Raw genomic sequence first — 18,338 nt, forward strand, 5'->3', positions numbered from 1 at the left:
TTTGTTCACTTCTTTTCATTCCTGTATCTTGAATATCTGCAGAACAGCCAGATGCAAGACTAAGAAAAAAAGATCTATGCACTTCTCAAAGATAATTAAATTGTGAATGTAGAAGCAGGAATAATTAAGTCACAATGCAGGGAAAAGGGAACGCAGGGAATCATATGGCAGAATGGTGAAGAGGTGAAAAAATGAAGCTATGCTAAGGTGTTACAGCAGCTGTAGATTTCCAATTAACTAGAGCCCGTTCACCCAGTCATTTCATTCCAGAATCTTCCCTGGTTGCTTTGGAGGAAATATGCAGGGTGCTGTGAAATTTCTCGCGCTTTGTATGATGGGACCAACAAGCTGAAGCAATTTTACAGAGGTTGGATGACTTTCCAGGTATCGTCTGACCTACAGTAACTTGGTATGTGCCCTTAGTCTATAGAGATGATGAAGCAAAATGTCTTTGAGAAACAAAGTCTTCTCATTCATTCTCTTTTCCTCACATTTTTGCTGTTATGCCCTCCTTTTCTCCTTTTTATTTACTATCTCTTTTCTTTCAGTTCATTTAGAATCATAGAAAGGTTAGAGTTGGAAAGGCACTTAAAGATCACCTAGTTCCATCCCCCTTGCCATGGGCAGGGACACCTTCCACTAGACCAGGTTGGTCAAAGCCCCATCCTGCCTGGCCTTGAACACTTCCAGGGATGGGGCAATACTTTGAGGGATGGGGATTTGAGCCAGGATTTCTCCCAGCATCTCCAATCCGTCTACTGTTTCAAAGCCGATCGATTTATTTACATTTTGAGAAAGTCTCCGCTTTTCCGGCTTCTGCTTTTCAAACACCTTGGCGCGGACGTAAGGGTTACGTTCCGTAACTGGTCGCTTCCACCGGTATCGTATCTTGAGAAAGGACCGGCTGCCAGGAAAGTGGAATACGAATATCCGCGTCCCGCCCCCCGCTGCGCGCCAGGGGGCAGCACCGCGCCGCGCAACGCTCCGCGGGGCGCTGCTTCCCCACGGGCCGCCGCGCGGGGGCGCCGCTGGGGGCAACCGGTCGCCGCGGCAGCCAGTTTTGGGGTGGTTTAAACGCCTTTCAGCCGGGGGGGAAAAGGGTAGCTGAAGTAAGCGGGAGGAGGCGGGGGGCGGGTGTCCTTCCGCGTCTTTGAAGCGCAAGTTACGATAGCTGAGGTGTCTCAGTATCCCTGGAGAGCAGGAGCGAGAAAGCTCCAATGATAGATAAATAGGTAGAATATAAGAATCTTGAACTAAAATAAAAACCCAAACACCACGCCCCCCAACTCCACGGAATTTGACGTGCCAAATCAAACACGTCCCATGTAATAAATTTCTGCAGCTAATTCAGATGCCTGTCTTGAACGTCCGTGCTTGGCTGGAATGGATGGATTATTTTCTAGGTTACAGAGTGTAGCATACCATTTTGTAGTCTATGGCCTAGACCTAATCAGTCTAAACTAATGCAGCCAGGCTCACTTCGGATAAAATTCCACTACCTGAGGTGACATTGTTTATTTCAGAGAAGTTAATTTCCCTCACTGTTCAGGATCAGAGCTAATCCCCAGTTTCTATGCGTTTACATTGCCTAGAAGTTTAGAGTGCCAGTTCTTAGTTCTTCGCTGATTATAAAACTCAAACATTCTCCTGTTGATGTAAGATCCTAGAAGCACCAACACTCGCATGTGCCAAATGAGTATTAAAGTCATATGTCTGCTCTTTTAGTGACCCTAGAGTGTGATTTCTCAATTCATATTATCCAGTGGTCGTATGGATTTAAAGTATTCCTGCCCCTCTCTTCCCTCTTCTGATGTTTCTTGACCCTGGCATAGGGTTGTATGTTTTGGTTTTGGGTTTTTTTTGCTTAGTTTTGTGTTTCTTGCTGTTTTCATTTTTGAGGAGAAGATTTTCAATGGCCAGATGAATTCCCTCATCCAGTTCAGAACACGTTCCATGAATGTTTCTGCTGGTAAAGACTGCGTGAGCAACAGGTAGTGAGAAGCAAGCAGAATACTTCATTTTATTTCATAAGCAAATTAAATGGTTATGATTTTGATGAGCACTTAGAAAACCGTGATGTTTGGGAGGTCCTTATGGCCTCACATAAGGAGTACTGGTGTTAACAGTGTTAATAGTATTTGAGTTTAACGCTCCATGAACTCCACGTTTGTCCAGCATAGTACTGTCATGTGCACACAGCAACTGTCTGTTTCTTTGGAGAGCACTAATTCTGTCTATAGCGCAGGTATCAGTTGTACAAAGAACGAGTGATAAATCTATATCTATATATAAATATAGATATAGATATATATACAAAGAAATATTCTTATGTCCTGATACAAAATTTTTTGAAGACAGTCAAAGGACTGCCGTTAATTTTGGTTTGTCTTCAATTATGGCAGTTTTCAAACCGGGCAGCTCATACTTGTGCTTTCAAATCACTGGCGTTTAAAAAAATGCAGCCTAGAGTTCTGTGCAGCAATGGTAACATTCCTGCTGCCTTTTTATTCTACCCCTTGATATTCAAAGACTTATTTGCTTAAATACAGGTTGTTTGTTTTTTTTTCTTGTGTATAAAACAAAGTAGCACTGTAAATTATGTACTTGTAACTTATGTCCTTGTAAATTATGAATATGAAAATTTCATTCTGACCTTCGATGCAGTTCTACATTTGAGGAATAAAAGCATTTCTCTGTAGAGCTTTTCAGCACTTACAGTATGGGACATAGGGCAGACCCCGTGCAGAGGTGGGTCAGGGCAGCCCCGTTAAGGAGGAATGCAGCCATGGTGTATTATTTGTCTCGGAATAAAGGTCCCAACTGATTTCTTTCTCTGGGTCTAGTTCGAGAACGAATCTCACTGCGTCCACACGTAGGACCCGCGGTCTCCTCCTTTCCAAGAGAGCGGGTGAGTGTTTTCCGACCCGTCCGGGAGCTCCGGCTTTTACTCGGGGCGGACGAGCCGCAGCCGGCCCCGGGGCAAGGTGCGGGGACAGGAGCCGCGCTGTCGGGGAGCCGACGGCCACCGCCGGGGACGGGGGCAAGCTCCCGCCGGGAAACATCGGGGGAGCCCGGCTTCCCCGGGACACGCCGTCGGAGAAAGAAAAGTAAAGTTGGGGCCGGCGGCGGGCGGGGTCGGAGTGATGTCACAGGAAGCTCTGATGTTTCGCTGCCGCCGCCGCTCCGCGCTCTCACACGCCCGCGCCGTCTGACAGCCGCTGCCCGCAGCCGCGCTGCACGGGGCGGCGGGGGCTCCTCTGCGCTGCCTCTGCGGCCGCCAGGCTCGGGGAACTGGATTATACCCAGCGGGAGGATCAGCCTCTCCTAGCTCTCTTGTTTGGCCGGGGAGGGCGGGAGGGGAGGAAACGTCGCCTTTCTCCCTCGCTTTCTGAAGAGGGAAATCACACTGATTTATCTCCCGCAAAAAAAAAAAAAAAAATCCCAACTCGGTGTGGTGAGTACTGATCAGAACAGTCTCATTGTCTTACCTAAGAGCAATATTTCTTGCGCCATCTGAACGCATTTATAGTTAACGCGTGTGTGCATGCTCTTGCATTAAACTCAGCGTGTGATGTGTAATCTGCAGGGAGAAAGGGGTACGAGGGAAAGCGTCGTTTATTTTTAGTGAGCCGAACTGATTTTATAACTGGTGTTGTTATACTACATTCTTGAGGAAGCAATCAACGATAGATAGGTAGAGAGGGAGATAAAAATAACCCTAATCAGCACTTAAAGGATTCTGACTAAAACCTCTAATATTAGCTAACCGAATTTCTGTCTCTGCATCTGGAGAGAATTAGAGGCTCATTGGTTTGAAAAGGGTCCTTAAGACTAATTCAGTACAACTGGAGCTCTTTCAAGAGAGGCTGAATTAGATGATAAAGTGGTGTAGATTTTCTTATTGGCTATTCCTTTAATCTTATTGACGTTATTGTACCAGAAAGAGGCCATGCTTGAGTTATTTCATAAATAGGTTTTGTGTTGTAATTACACAACTAGAAAGATGAAGCTTATGTTTTGTTTGGACTTTCTGTTTGCTTGAGAAAAAGTTAGCTCGAGTTTGAAGCTTGTACGTGTGCCGGGGTGTTACTGTTTGAGATTTTTCCCACAGACACCGATCTGATTTATTGGAAGGTGATTGTCCACAATTTCATTTCCTTGCGAAGCTACTGAAGAGCGGGAAGGGTGTCATTCTATACCTTCCAGTATCAGTTGAGAGACAGTTAAGGCTCTTGCCACTTCTTCAGCTTGCCAAAACAGATGCCATATCCTCTGTTCTACAAATACAGTTGCATTACTTAGGTGGCTACGTCTCGTCATTTTCTTGTGTGTGTAAGCAATGGATGTGTAGAATACGGAAAAGAAATCTTGTTTCTGAAGGATAGTTAAAAAATAGCATAGGCTATAAATCACACTTGGATTTGATCTACAATGATTCATTTAGTTGTCCATACATTTTATAGGGGCTGAGGTTGAAATAATAATAACAACAATAGCTGAGGTTTGGTTTTTTTGCTCTTTACCTTAATAAACTTACGCTAGATACCTTGGGGATGGATTTTGCTGCTCTTAGAATTGTGCCAAGGCAGAATCTTTCCAGTTGTATTATGCATACTGGGGATCTTGTCATTCGTTTGCAGTAATAATGCATATAACAGTTTAAAGCCATTCAGGTCAGTGATGTGCTAAAAGCCTGACTGTTGTGCTCTGAATCTGAAGTGCTTTCGGTGGATTGAAAGGAGACAAATTAGGTCTGGATAAATATGAATAAGACCAGATCTGAATGCACGTGTTTTCTTTCAAAGTATACCTGCTGCCATACTGTCTGAAATTCTCAATTCACAATACGATCTGTATTTTCACGGTGTTTACTTTTGTAGTCTGCTTAAACTCTCATTGACTTCACTGCATATAGGAGCAATCCCAAAGTCTTTATCCAACTGAAAGTCTTCAGCACAAAAGGCACTTGGTGATACTAAATCAAACAAGGTGGCACTTCAGATAAAAAGTGTTCATGTTGTTGTGATGATCAGTGCAGTAGGAACAACCGTCTTCAGAAGCATTTCAGCTAAATGGTTTAGATTCTTATTTTATGCTCTTCTCGAGTAACTGGTCTAGGTCGTGGTGGGACTGCCCACATAGGAAGTGTCAGGCATATATGTGTTCGCAGGTTTGATGCCAGAATCTACATTATTTGCAGATTAAGCAAAGATAGTGGCAGGATAGCAATGTAGAACAGCGTGACTGCACTTTTTAGTTGACAACACCAAGTACCTGAATATATAACATGCATTGCAAGTCCAAGAATTGCATTATGTGTGTCCTGTCACCTTCAAATGTTACCGTACTCTGAATTCCTGATCAGCTGAGTCTTGCTCTGAATTAAGAAATGTAGTGTTTGTCCCTTTGAATAGGCTTTTCCTGGTACCACACAACTGTTGAAATCCTGGCCCACTGAGAGCCAGTGGGAATTTTTCCACTGACTGTCAAAGGGCAGGATATTCCTAAATGCAAGTATTTTTCATTGAAGGAATTATGCTTACATCACCCATTCTGTCACCTACGTTCTGTAGTCTGTTGGCAGCTGTTTTTTGATAACTTCTATAATTTTTTGAATGCTCAAGTTGAAAAACACAAATCTGCATGTCTCATTGGTGACTAACATCTTACCTGGCCTGTTCTGGGAATGCAGTGTTATTCTGTGGGCTGTCTGGGTATTACAATCCAGATGTAGACTAGGATACAGTTAAGAACAAAACTGGGGGAAGAAAGCACACTAATACATTTCCTTTGCCACCAGTATAATTACTAACTTAATTCTATATTCTGTGCATTCAAGTTAATCAGTTGCTTCCACTGGCATTCCTAGCATGTGCAAGAGATGGGTAGGATTGGGCCCACAAGAGTCCACGAGATCATACAAATGAAAGACTCGACCCAGTCCATGTTAATTTGGACGAAACTATTGCTATCAATATGTTTTTAATAATAACGGGTACACAGTGCTATTTACAAAGCCTATATCTAGTCGCTTCTATGGTAAATACGGAACGTAATGTAAGCTATTTATGAAAGCAATTGAAGTCTTTTCTCCAGCGAGAAGTCCAAGTCTACAGTTAGGAAAACAAAACAGAATTTCTCTTTTAAGAAGTTTTTCCCATCTGTTCCCAATGTGTTTACAGTGTTCTTGATCTGCTAGCAAAATTCTTTCTGTGCTTCTGATGAGCTGTCATTCCTATGGAGTGTATACACGATATTGGCATTACCTCAATGTTACGGTCACCTCGGTTCTAAAAGCATGTGTAGCTGTGTCATTGCGTTTCACATGTAGTAGTTTCCTCGGTTAAGCTTTACACTTATTGTAAACAGTCTCTTAGTTTCTCATGTAATTGTTCTGTTACTGGGAAGTACTGTCTTTGGTGTAGCAAATTGTCAGAGCTCTGGAATTAACTATATCCCTGATACCACTGTGTCAAGGAAGGAATGAATGCTTATATTACCAAAACAGATGTGAGTTGATAAAACGAGTAACTTTTAAGCAGTAAAATAAATCTGGAAGGGGGTTCGTGTATCTGTTTATGTGTATTAGACATACAATAATATATGATTTCTATGTCTATACGCACAACCCATGCGAGTCTATATCATGCTTTTATTCTTCCAAATGTATCAACTAAAGAGAGAACGCGTACGTTTTTAAAGAGACTTTCAAAGTAAATTAGTCTTTAACCTCATCCTTTGTTTAGAAAACTGTGTCATGAGTGTTAATATTTTAAATTGAATACATTTGAACGCTGTTTCCTTTTAATATTTAAAAGAAGATGGAGGAAGGTCTCCATGGGTGTTCATAACCCATTTTTTTTTCTTGTTTCTACTCACATTGGCAATTCTGATGCTTTCAGTGTAATATGCTTGCACAAAGAGCAGCAGAAATTAGCCTTTTATTTACCTATTATCTTAATGGAGAATTCCACAGCCAGTGCAGTACAATGTAAGATCTTCTTATTAATTTTTTTTTTCCATTAGAGCATTTGTTTTCTGCAATACTTTTTCTTTTTGTCCTATTTTAGAAGCTAGGCAAAGCTGTAAGGCTAAACTTTCGCATTTTCAAAGTTTTGTTTTCACAGTTATCTCTCATGCATATCTGTCTTAGTCTCCCATGCTTGTTTATACTGTTTACATTTTCCCAGCAAAGTCGTTCTTTTTCTGCCCTAGTTCTGTGCAAACACTTTCAATCATTGCTGCAGTATATGCTGTCCAAAAGGTCAGAAGTGATTTATTTAGAGTTGCTTTTCCTTGGAAAGACGCATTCGAAATGCCCTTCACTGCATTAAAAAAAGACTTTCCATGGGAGAGGCAATATACTCTCTTCAGCAGGTTCTCAACTGGGGTAAATTTGAATGTGTCTCTGAAGCTGTTACCTTTCAATATAGCATAGATGTCACCCGAGACTTTTCTGGCAGTTTGGGCCACTATTAAGATGTAGCTAACCATTGAGATACTAATTGAATTTTAGAAAATAAAAGAATATTGTATTTCTGGGTTTATGCCTGGATCATGCAGGCCTTATTTAAAAAATATCCCAAACAAAATTAATGACAGAGTTTTGTTTTGATGAAGCCTGTACCAGTTTGACTTCCCATATAAAACCAAGGACAAGCAACAAAATACAGTGATTAGTGATTTTTTGAAATTATTATTATGTTCAAAGCTGCTATCTCATATACTGTGGTAATACTGTCAGCTGTTTTAGGCTGAATGTCTTCGTAGTTCCTAAAAACTGTATCATCTTTTCATATTTTTGTTAATTTTGAGATTGAGACCTGCACAAACTTGACTCTTTTATGGGCATAAAGTGTCACACTGTGTATTACCATTTAGATTTTACCCTCACTTTTTTCCTCTCCCATTACAGGGGTAAAATCTTGGAAGTTAATTTTAATAAAATTTGTAGTATTTTAATACTGGCAATGTAGATAGAATTTCATTAAAGTAAAGCAAAAGATGTATTGAGAACATATTTGTTATACCGAAACTCATTTGTTTTAGGTTTTAAAAATATTTTTCGTATTAATATTATCAGAATGAATATAGTTTGCCTCCTGATGTTGTACTCTATGCTTCCTAGATAGAAATCTAAAAATATATATTTCAGAAATGAATAAGAGCCTTAGACATCAGACTTCTTTCCTCCATGGTTGCATCTATATAGTTATTTACTGCACTAAATGGAGAAAAACCCTTTTATTACCTTTTATTAAACCTTTTATTACTAGAAGGACGCATTTTTTGCAATCGTTGTCCTGAAATGTTCTGTGTAATGGGGTTATCTGCCCTTTTGTTTCTGTTAGTGAAATCCAGCAGGTGTCACTCTGGGGATTAAATAAGGAGTGTTTCACAGAAGGGGGTAAATTTGCTTGGAAGATGAGATACAGAATTTAGAAGTGTTTATTCTAATATAGTTTTCCTGGTTTTTTTAACCATGCATACCATTTTAATTTTTAAGTTTCTTTTTTTAATGACGTGATTTAATGGGTGTATTAAATCTTTCTCTGCATCCCTTTGAAGATGAAAAATGACACGGTAGTTAGTACTGGACTATACAATTAGAAGTTTTACTCACGGATGTCAATTCTGAAACATAAAGAGCTGGGAATCAGTTGAATATTGCCTTTATGATATTAAAAAATGCTTTTGTCATCTTCCCTGGGAACCAAAACTATTTTTTTTTGTCAATGGAAATTCTAGTTGCAGAAGTAATGTGTTTTCAGTTATGATGAATTCAAGGAGGTGTTCTGCAGTAGGCTGCTGCACGTGAACGTAACTATCGCAGCAGTCTGGGTGTTGTTTTCTGTTTGAATTAGCTAGAATTGACATGTTAGGTGGCTAAGTGTCCAAAGTTTCACAGTAAAAATATTTGAAGAAGAGAAACTTTTCCGCATTGCACTGAGTTGCTAGTACAAGAAAGTCAATGCTGTGTATTTTGGGGGGAAAAAAAGAAAAAGTCCTGTTTATTGTGCAGTGTTTCTTTAGGGAATGGTGTAACAATGTGTTTGTTGCATTCTGGTTGATTTTTACATAAGTGGCAAAAGTGAGAAAGTGATTTTTTTCATATTCTGTGGATTCCATATTGTGTTGAATCAGAGCATAATTGTTAAAAACTCGTGGGTTTTTAGAGAGGATTCTTGTTTTTCCCATACGGTCGTGATGCCACCTTCTGCTGAAACAAATACCTCAGCAAGGCAGCTTTGGAAGACAATCCACAAATACAAGTATCTTTTCAAACAGGAAGAAGTTGGTTTTTATAAATACATGCATGTATGCATAAATGTGTATATGTATGTATTTTAAATATATAATTGAAAAAAATAATCTCGTTATAGAACTTGTAACCTCAGGCCACTTTAAACAATCCAATTTCCTTTCTCTCGCTTCTTTCTCCTGTTTAAGCCCCCATCCTGTTCCGTTTTTTATTCTATTCAACTTCCTTTCCTGTGATGACTCTGAATGAGTCACTTTGCCAGGCATTAAGAATGTGGCTTGACAATATTTCCAAAAGCTTATCCTACACTGGCTCATGCAGATGAAATTAACCTCTGCCTTATCCTTCCTCTCCAAGAGAAATGTCTGTCTTCACACGTCTAGTTTCTTGGAAGGGGGGGGAGGTGTGACAATCCTTTCCATAAATGACTATATATTGAAATTCATAGTCATCTTCCTTGAAGAGGAACAACAGATGTGTGTACCGTAACACAGAGTATCAAGATCGGTAACCTTTTTTTAAATTGATTTAGTATTTAGTCACGAAAAAGTTAGTTTAAACAAGTTCAGAAAAGTCAAAATTAAGGCTCTTTCCTGAGTGCTATTCAAGTACCCTCTGCACGGCCACCATTCTGCATTCATTTTTTATTAAATGTGGTGTTTATTGTATCATAATACATTGAAGACCACCAGGATTGTGCTTTTTTTCTGTTTAGCTAGCAGCAATTGGAAAAAGCATATGCTTAACACGAAGTGGGCACTTAAACACGGAACTAAATCGTAGCTTTTCTTGTGGTTATGTGCGTGCCAGTGTAGTGTGGGTTTGGGGTATTTTTTGTTGTTTTTTTCCTTTTTTTTTTTCCTCCTCTGAGGAGGAAGGAGTTTCGGAAGGAGTAGGTAAAGGTGGATTTTTAAAAAATGTTTCTAATCTGTCAATTGTGTGTATGCATCAGGAAATAAAAGCCTTTCTGCTGCAAATAAACAGGGAAAATTACAGCCCTAGAGAAGAGTAACTTTGGAAACTGATACGGAAATGAGAATGAGAACTCCCATCAAGCTAAACTCTGCTATTGCGTTGTTCTCCTTACCCCACGGAGCTGGGGAACCTCATACTCCATCAGTTTCCACTGAGATCCGAAAGTTTATATCCTTTCTATCGTTTTCTGCCTGCTATGTCATAAGTGTAGTTAATATTGACACAAGTTACACACCAGTGAGCAAAGTAGAAATAGAAAATTTGTTCATTTCTATTTGCTATCACAATATAGGTTTTATATAAAACAGGAGTAATGGTTGTAATTGGAAGATCAAACAATTCTGTCTGGAGTACAATCGTTGAGTATTCATTTATATTAATTTAAATTTATATTTAGTTTCTCATACTGGAAATGCTTAATTTCTGACTAAAGGAGGTGGTTTTAGCAGTCTTCAAATCTTGACGATGTCATTCTTAGATTGATCCTAGAAGTCACAGTGTGGTCCTACAAGAGCCTTATGTCCCTCCACTCAGCATGCTGGATGCGCTGTCTCAGCATTTTCAGAGTTTCTAGGAAACTAGGTAGAAAAACATCATTCAGATCGTTTTAACCTTTTAGCATGAAGCTGCTGGGCCTAGGTCTTTTTTCTTTTCTTTTTCTTTTTTGTTTTTTCCCTCCCCCAGTTATTTCAGAAGAGATTATACAAGTCGTGTTTCTTCTCCAGAGAAGGTCCCTCTTCTAAAAACTATGCGTGCAATCCAAGGGTAGAATTCAGCCAATGTAGTTTAACTGGACACATTTTATTTAGGGCTACAGAAAGAAAATAGTCTGCTGACATGCTAAGCCTTTCCTAGAGTCACATTACAGTCCAGTGAAGGACATGGCAGTATTTCAGGGTTTGCTGGAAGGATGGCAAAATACTTGCACCATCTCTGCGGGGGCACTGGGGCACCAGAGCATGCCAGTGTATACTGCCACCCGTGAGATCATGTGTGTACAGTTAGGGTGAAGTCAGCACCAAAAGAGCCCGGATTCAAAGCAGATTTGAGGGACCAATTGCAGTAAGATTTCCAAGTCAGGTTAGACAAGGGGAGAAAAGATGATGTTGAAATACGTGTTGTCCAATGAAGACAGACTGGCACAATAGGCAGTTATCTGTGATAACTCAGCTTCCTCAGCGAATGCACATTTGCCAAACCGAAGTGTTCAAAAATAGCATTTACCGTGCAGGAATGTGGAACTTCTTAAGCCAGAGGTTTGGGGTTTTTTTTTATTTTATTTTAAAAATTTCTTTAGCCCTTCTGTTTCCTAGATTGCCAAGTTTTTGTATTTTTAAACATTTACAGTTTTTAAACAGGACAGTTGTCCAATTCCTCCTTCCTCGAGCACTAATTAAAAGTAAAACGATGAAGTCTGGTAGCAAGGAAGCAAGGAAGATAAAGTGATGGAAGGAATGACAGATGCACAAAGAAAAAAGAAATCTGAACCTCAACTCAAAATGTAGTTCCCATAGGAAAGTAAACTGTGAACAAATCAGTAAATGGAATGATGTCGCCTTTAGCATGACCTTCTAAATTGCAGGGACAAAGCTTAGTCAGGTATCCTGTGGTCAGTCAAAAGCCATTTCTTTACCTATATAACCACTTGGATAAACTGAAAGATTCCTTAAGATGGTGAGAAATCTGTATTTGGAGTTACGTTTATGACATAAGTTCACTGTAGGGTTGCTAAATTAATTGTCTATTCAGTATTTTAATTTGGCGACAAAAGCAGATGCTGGGTTTCAGTACATGACGTAGTTAAGATGCTACTTTAAGTAACTGCAGTGGTAAGTTAGCTCATTGTTTCTCACACAGAGTGAAGGCGAAACATCCAGTTGTCACATGTGGAAGATGCTTATTATCACATCTCCTCTTCATCTGTATAAGGGGAGGATTCCTTCTATTTCTGATACCATGCTAACTTTACATGTACTGTCTATAAGACTCTATGATCTCTCAGAATTTGAAACCATGATTTTCCTTTTTCATTCCCATTCTTGTCATTTGTTGCCCTTCATAGGTAAGATGATTCTCCTGTCTTCTCAGTGTTTACAAATCCTTCAGGCATTTATAGGTAAATATTTTTATTTGTCTTCGTCCAGTTATGGACAGATGTAGGGTTGTTTTGTAAGACTCCCCATCCAGTTAATAGCACATTCAAAACTTCTCTCAGTGTGCCAGGGTCTTTTTCTCACCTCTGTTATGTGCCGTGATTTGTGCACGTGCAGTCCCACATCACATTGGTTCCTTTGCTGCCATGCATCCGCTATTAAAAAAAATTGCTGAATGAGGGTAATAGAGAGGAACAATGGGCTATAACAGGATGTTCAAGACAGGGTCATTACAGTATATTTTCTTGTTCAGTCTTGTTATGAACAAGCTTCACGTTTACCAGCTTGCTTCATTTGTCAGCACCCTACTATTAGTGTTGTAAGGCTACGAACTGCCCATTTTCTAACAAAGTTCAATTTGATGAAATACAAATTTTATCTAATTGCTCAGTGGAGAGTTGATGTTCAATATTTATAATAAATGTATATATCTTGCAAGTATTCAGTATTTATTTTTCATCATTGGTAATGAGAAAAAGAGCCAGGACATTTTTCACTACCAAACTGCAAATTAGCTCTAGCGTACTTAGCAAAATAAAATCACAGAAGCTTATGATGGACTGTTGAATTTGAAAGTCTAGCTAGATAATTTAAAAAAAAAAGTTTACTTTTGAAGGTTGAAAAGAAAACAGCTTATTTGTATTGCTGCTTTTTGACGTACGGGGTATTTTTTCCGTAATTGCCAACACTTGGAATCGAAAGGGTCAGTTTGATGTAAAAGGTGAAGATAAGAAACAGGACCTAGTGGGCCTTGGAAGTAACTGTGGACTGTTTCTGTGATGTGTGATTAAAATAACAATTCTCTAGGTGAAAGGCACCCACTGTAGTTGCAGTTGCAAACACTCAAGAAGGTTTCCAGCTAATGTGAAATATGGAGTTCAAGCAAGAGGATTCAGTCAAATTTGGGAAGACGTGAATTTGGGATTGGGACCAAGGGAGTAGTGGAATAGACTAGAAAACAATCCACAGGGATTTGGGATGCCGATGAAAACTGCATATGTTTTCAGCATTGTATGAAAACATCTCAATCTTTTATAAAGACACATAATTTTCATAGGTGTGAAAATGGTCTCGTTTGTGTTTTTGGAATAAACACAGCCTCATTTGGAATACTGGGCTATACTTGTGTAATAGAGTCTAAGGAATGGAAAACTAAGGGTACTGTAGGTCAGTATTGAGGTTAGCAGAACTGTGAGGGGGAAGTCTGTCAGCAGAATATCCTACAGCATTTCTCAGTGTTGCCTTCTTTTGTATGCCAGGACAAAGCGGGGTGGGGGAATCGGCCACTACCGGAGTATACGTGAGAGTCTGGTTCTTGCAGAATATGAAACACATTAATGACATGAAGTGTCAGTGGATGAGGTGTGAATTAACGCTACTCATCAAAAGCTTTACCAAACTGTACAGCTTTTGTCCAGTTTGACGAATGACTCACTGGAACTGTTAGAGACCAACTGTTTTTCTTCAACTCTCCGACTCCATTTGTCTTTGGAGTCTTCAATCATACAAAATCCTTGAAGTCACAAGTAGTATACTTACCCAGTTCCACATACTTAGTGAAACTATATGGATAATATCCAGAGCACAAAACAAGGCCAAGGGTTTGCAAAACCAGCAACAATTTAAAGGGAGTTATAAACGAGGAAACATAAGCTAGTGACCAGCAAGAAAATATTGACAAAAAAGCACTTGTTGGAGAAAATGTCTTTTGTCCACTGGGTCCACCCTACTATCCTTTGGAAAAGTGAGAGATAGAAGGGGCTCAGTAATTACTTACCATGCCTAACGTTATTTGTGTCCATTTAACAAAGAATACTAATATATCGCTTGATATAGGAAGGAGAGTGTACACTGCTTAATGTAAAAATAAAGCAACTAATTAACGCCAATCAACAGTCTTTCTTCCACAGTAACTACAGCACAATAATTGTGTTCCTCCTAAAATACTACATGATCTTACGTGCACGTATGCAAGCAGGTTTTTTTAAACTGAAAAGGCTCCAAGAAATACATGTGGATTTCCAGAATCCATTTGTAACTTTTTAAAGCAAGTACTTAAATGCTTAGAGCACTGAACATGTCAAAAGGATTACATGTGATGATTTTTTTAGATCAACTGGGTTTTCCTAGAGGATGATCATTTGAAAGAGCACTGTGCTTCTTGGGTGTATGTCATGCCAGGAAAGGGACCACAAATGTAGTTAAAAATTATTTCTGTTGGGATTCCTATGGGGTAAGCTGCAACCAATGGCTGAAAATCTTTCTCTTGACTCTCTCAAGAGAGAGATTGTAAGCATACTCTAGTAAAAAACAAATTAGTTCCAGTCCCATAGAGGGGGATGAACTTGTCACAGACAGACAGTTGTTTCCTGACATTGGGCACTTGGTTAACAGCTTCCAGTGTTTGAAGATGTCACGGGTCGTATGGATTCTGTGTGTTTGTGGCCCTTTGGGCTTAACAGGAAGGTCACCAAGTTATCAAGCAACTGCTGTCTGTTTGAAGAGATTCAGCTGCCTTTCCTGCCCCGCTGTTAAAGAACCTCAACTTTCAAAGAGAAAACACTGCTGCTCCTGTGAATTTCCCAGTATATAGACCTTGTTTTCCAGCTAAAAACAGCAAAAAAAAAAAAAAATTAAGTGTAATTCTTTTCATTCTCATTTCCTTTGTGTTCCGTCTGATCCTATTGACCCTCTTTTCATCTAGCATAATCTCTGTGGAGCAGTCAAATATATCGTCATTTCTTGTGCTGTGCTCTGAGAGTCTTGGATTGCTGCCTTTCCAAAGCTGCCTGTATCCCCCCATCTTTAGAAGTATTCTCACTTCCCTGCAACCCTCTGGAAGAACTTACTGTGTTTTCCACATATAACCCGAAAATATATGTTGAAATAAAGCATAGGCTAATCCTTGCTCTCCAAACCTCCATGGATAATACAAAGGGTGTTCGAGCCAGAAACCTTCTTCCCCCAGTAGACCTTTTGACTTACTTTATCCCCATTGCTTGAGAGCACAGCGATCAGAAGACCTGTTTCTAACTTGCATCTCTTTCAAAGAAGTGCAAGATATATATGTGAAATCTGTAGTTATGTGATCATTTGCACAAATGTAATTACCTCTGTTTTTGTAGCCAGCGTTAAGGGATACTTCACACAAAATCAGAGTTGTTGGGGTGGGTTTTTTTTCCTTCCCAAATGTAGCAAGCATGTTATCATTGTTACTGATGGAAGATCCTTTTTCAGTCTTTAAATGAATTAACTATTTCCCTTGTTTTGTGTAAGGAAGGTAACCTTTGTAACATCCTGTTTTATTTACCAGCCATATCTGTAAGCTGCAGGAATCCTGTGTGTGAAGTGACCTTTATTAGAAAACCATTTAGTAACAAATTGAATAAAGCTGTGACTCCTTTCAGGTATTTGTTTTAAATAGCACCAATGAATACTTTTTTCAACTGGAAAATGGTGAAGTCATTCAAATGAAATCAGAGTCCTCTTGTGTCTTCCCCAAAATATAGGCTGTGCCACATTGTGCTTTGGTGAGGAATTTTATTCTGATCACTCTCTCTTTAAAGTTCACATGCCTCTGCAGTTCCTACTCTCTTGCTGGAGTTGGAATCAAAGGACCAAAATACTATGGAAAAAGGCTGCTCTTGCATTATTTCTGGCAGGCTTATAACCCGGGAGTGTCTAAAATATCATCAGAAAGCCTGTTCTCATGAGATTCCTGTCCAAATTTCGAGACCAAAAAATCTGGAACATTATCCAAAGTAGTTTAGAAACTTGTACTATCACAAAATTACAGCGGAGCTTGTGGCTGAGTTTTTTGGTTTTGTTTGGTTTGCTTTTGTTGTTTTTTTTTTTTTGGGGGGGTGGGTGGGTGGTGTTTTGGGGTTGGGTTTTTTTTTTGGTTGCAGTTCTTACCATGTCACTTCTTATATAAAGATTTTTGCGTAATTTTAGCTCTTTTCTATTCTTTCGCTCTTGTCTTCTCAGCTGTCTAAGAACTTCCTTTGTCCCCTTCCATTGTTAATGTTTTTTAATTCACATTGATCATTCTCTTAGAAGTAAGTCTCATTTTTTATGAACGAGTCTGTTGAAGGTGGAGGGTGATGAGAATTTTGCAGAATGAACTATAGAACCTGTTCATACTCGTTTTCTAATTATGACTGTATTGCTACTGAAGATTCACCCAAGTTAGTGGGTGGATATTATTTAAGAAAATGTATTTTCTGTGCTTAGATTCAGGTAGATTTAATGGTGAGTTTGCATGCTATTGCTATATCAAATTCGCCTTACTAACAAATCTTTGTTAGATGTAAATTTTTCATAGCTTTAGACATGGATGACTACTTTGTTCAAATACTACTCTAGAAGTACAGTACGTGCAAAAATAATTCTGGAAAAGCTCTGTATTAAAGCAGTTGTCACAATGAGCAAACACGCTTGTTTGCGAGACGCTGTAGGTGATGCAGTTGTCAGTGCTGTTGCTCTGTTAGTACTCATCAGTAATTAATTCCATTGCTTGAACAAGAGCACTCGGAGACCATGTTATCATTCTAGCAGAGTCTTGCCAAGCAGCTGGTGCTGTTTCTTGTTTTTGTTTTTGTTCTTTTTTTTCTCAGGGAAGTAGGATTGAGCTCACTAGAAATGTTTCTCATCTTTCACTGATATAAATCAGTAAACATAATTATTGAAAGAAAAACACATTTGACATACGTTACCTATATGGACAAATATATATTATGCAGTGGTGACTCCTGCGTATGGTTCCTTGATTCTGTAATAGGTAAACTAGTCAGATATGTGTGGTTTAAATTGTATTTATGACATCAGCATCCATATTCTCCTAAAATACAGTTTGATCACATAAGCTTAAATTAATTTGTCCTTTAGGAGGAAAAAGTCTTTATGTGATAAATGTGAGGGGAAAAAACATTGGTCAGCACAACATGTGACTACAGAATGTATTAGGGTGCTCTTTTAGAATTTATCATTATTTAGTTACGTGTATTTTCCTTTGGAAAATGTGCTTCTCTAGCATCTATGTACTGTTGCAGCTATTCTGAGGAAATATTTGCAAATAGGAATAATGTTCATAAGATTCCTGCATTAGGTGAGAGACTTATGAAAATACATTCAGTGTGAATAAGGAGAGGAAAATCCATCTCTTGGTAGACTTTGTGTTTTTCGCACTGAGCAGACCTGTGCTAGCGTCTTTGTATCACCCTCAATTCAGCAAACATTAATGAGTTTAGTTTCAAAATTGTACGTATTAGATAAATTATTGTGCCTGTGTGCACTCTGTTAATAATATGGAGGAACTTGCTTGTGCTTGGAAGAACATGAAGTATACAGAAGGCTACATGGCTTGTCCAGCTGTGCTGCTACTTATTCGATGAACTGAATTTGTTCATCAGTTCCCAATCCTGGGGCCTCAGCCTCAGCACCCTCCCACCCTGCCTAGTATAAATTCATACAGAACTTTTCTGTCCATTTAATGTGCAGATCTGCTGCAGTAAAAACAGCATAATGGAAACCACGTGCCTCCGAAGTAAGTCAGACTTGCTACTAATAGTCTGTTCTCAAGTCTGAGGTGGTTTAGGTATGTGCTTATATTTGCTGATAAACTTGATTTTGTTTTCCTTTGCTGAATTCCTTTGTGAATTGGGTCCCAGCTATTGCACCTAACTGAGTAAGTAGCTTCGTTTTTACAAATTTTAAGTGGTCATTGGATAACTTTTATAACACAAGGACTAGAAATTTTGTGACTTAAGCAGTTTCGAGGTGCAGATGGTCTCTGTATAATAATACCATATATTCATACCATATTCTACAAAATTTGTATCTTGCAGCTGTAGCTTGAGAGATGTTGTAAAGCTGACAAACATGCCAAGCCTCCAGTAAACTACAGAAAATGTGCAAGTTTGTTTACTCATACTGGGACTGAGCTCTCT

At 39.1% G+C, this 18,338-nt stretch overlaps 1 protein-coding gene across 2 annotated transcripts in view; it reads left to right on the forward strand.

The window, feature by feature from the left end:
• The first annotated feature begins 3,339 nt into the window (after nt 1-3,339).
• The window catches only part of CALCRL (calcitonin receptor like receptor), a 69,127-nt gene continuing 54,128 nt past the window's right edge, over nt 3,340-18,338 (forward strand). The window contains exon 1 of one of the 2 annotated variants that reach the window (XM_054208793.1): nt 3,340-3,454. The gene's annotated coding sequence lies outside the window, so the exon portion shown is untranslated. The remainder of the gene's footprint in view (nt 3,455-18,338) is intronic. The other variant, XM_054208796.1, reaches the window with a different exon arrangement.

Source organism: Rissa tridactyla, chromosome 7 (assembly GCF_028500815.1).
Source record: "Rissa tridactyla isolate bRisTri1 chromosome 7, bRisTri1.patW.cur.20221130, whole genome shotgun sequence".
Taxonomy (NCBI): Eukaryota; Metazoa; Chordata; class Aves; order Charadriiformes; family Laridae; genus Rissa; species Rissa tridactyla.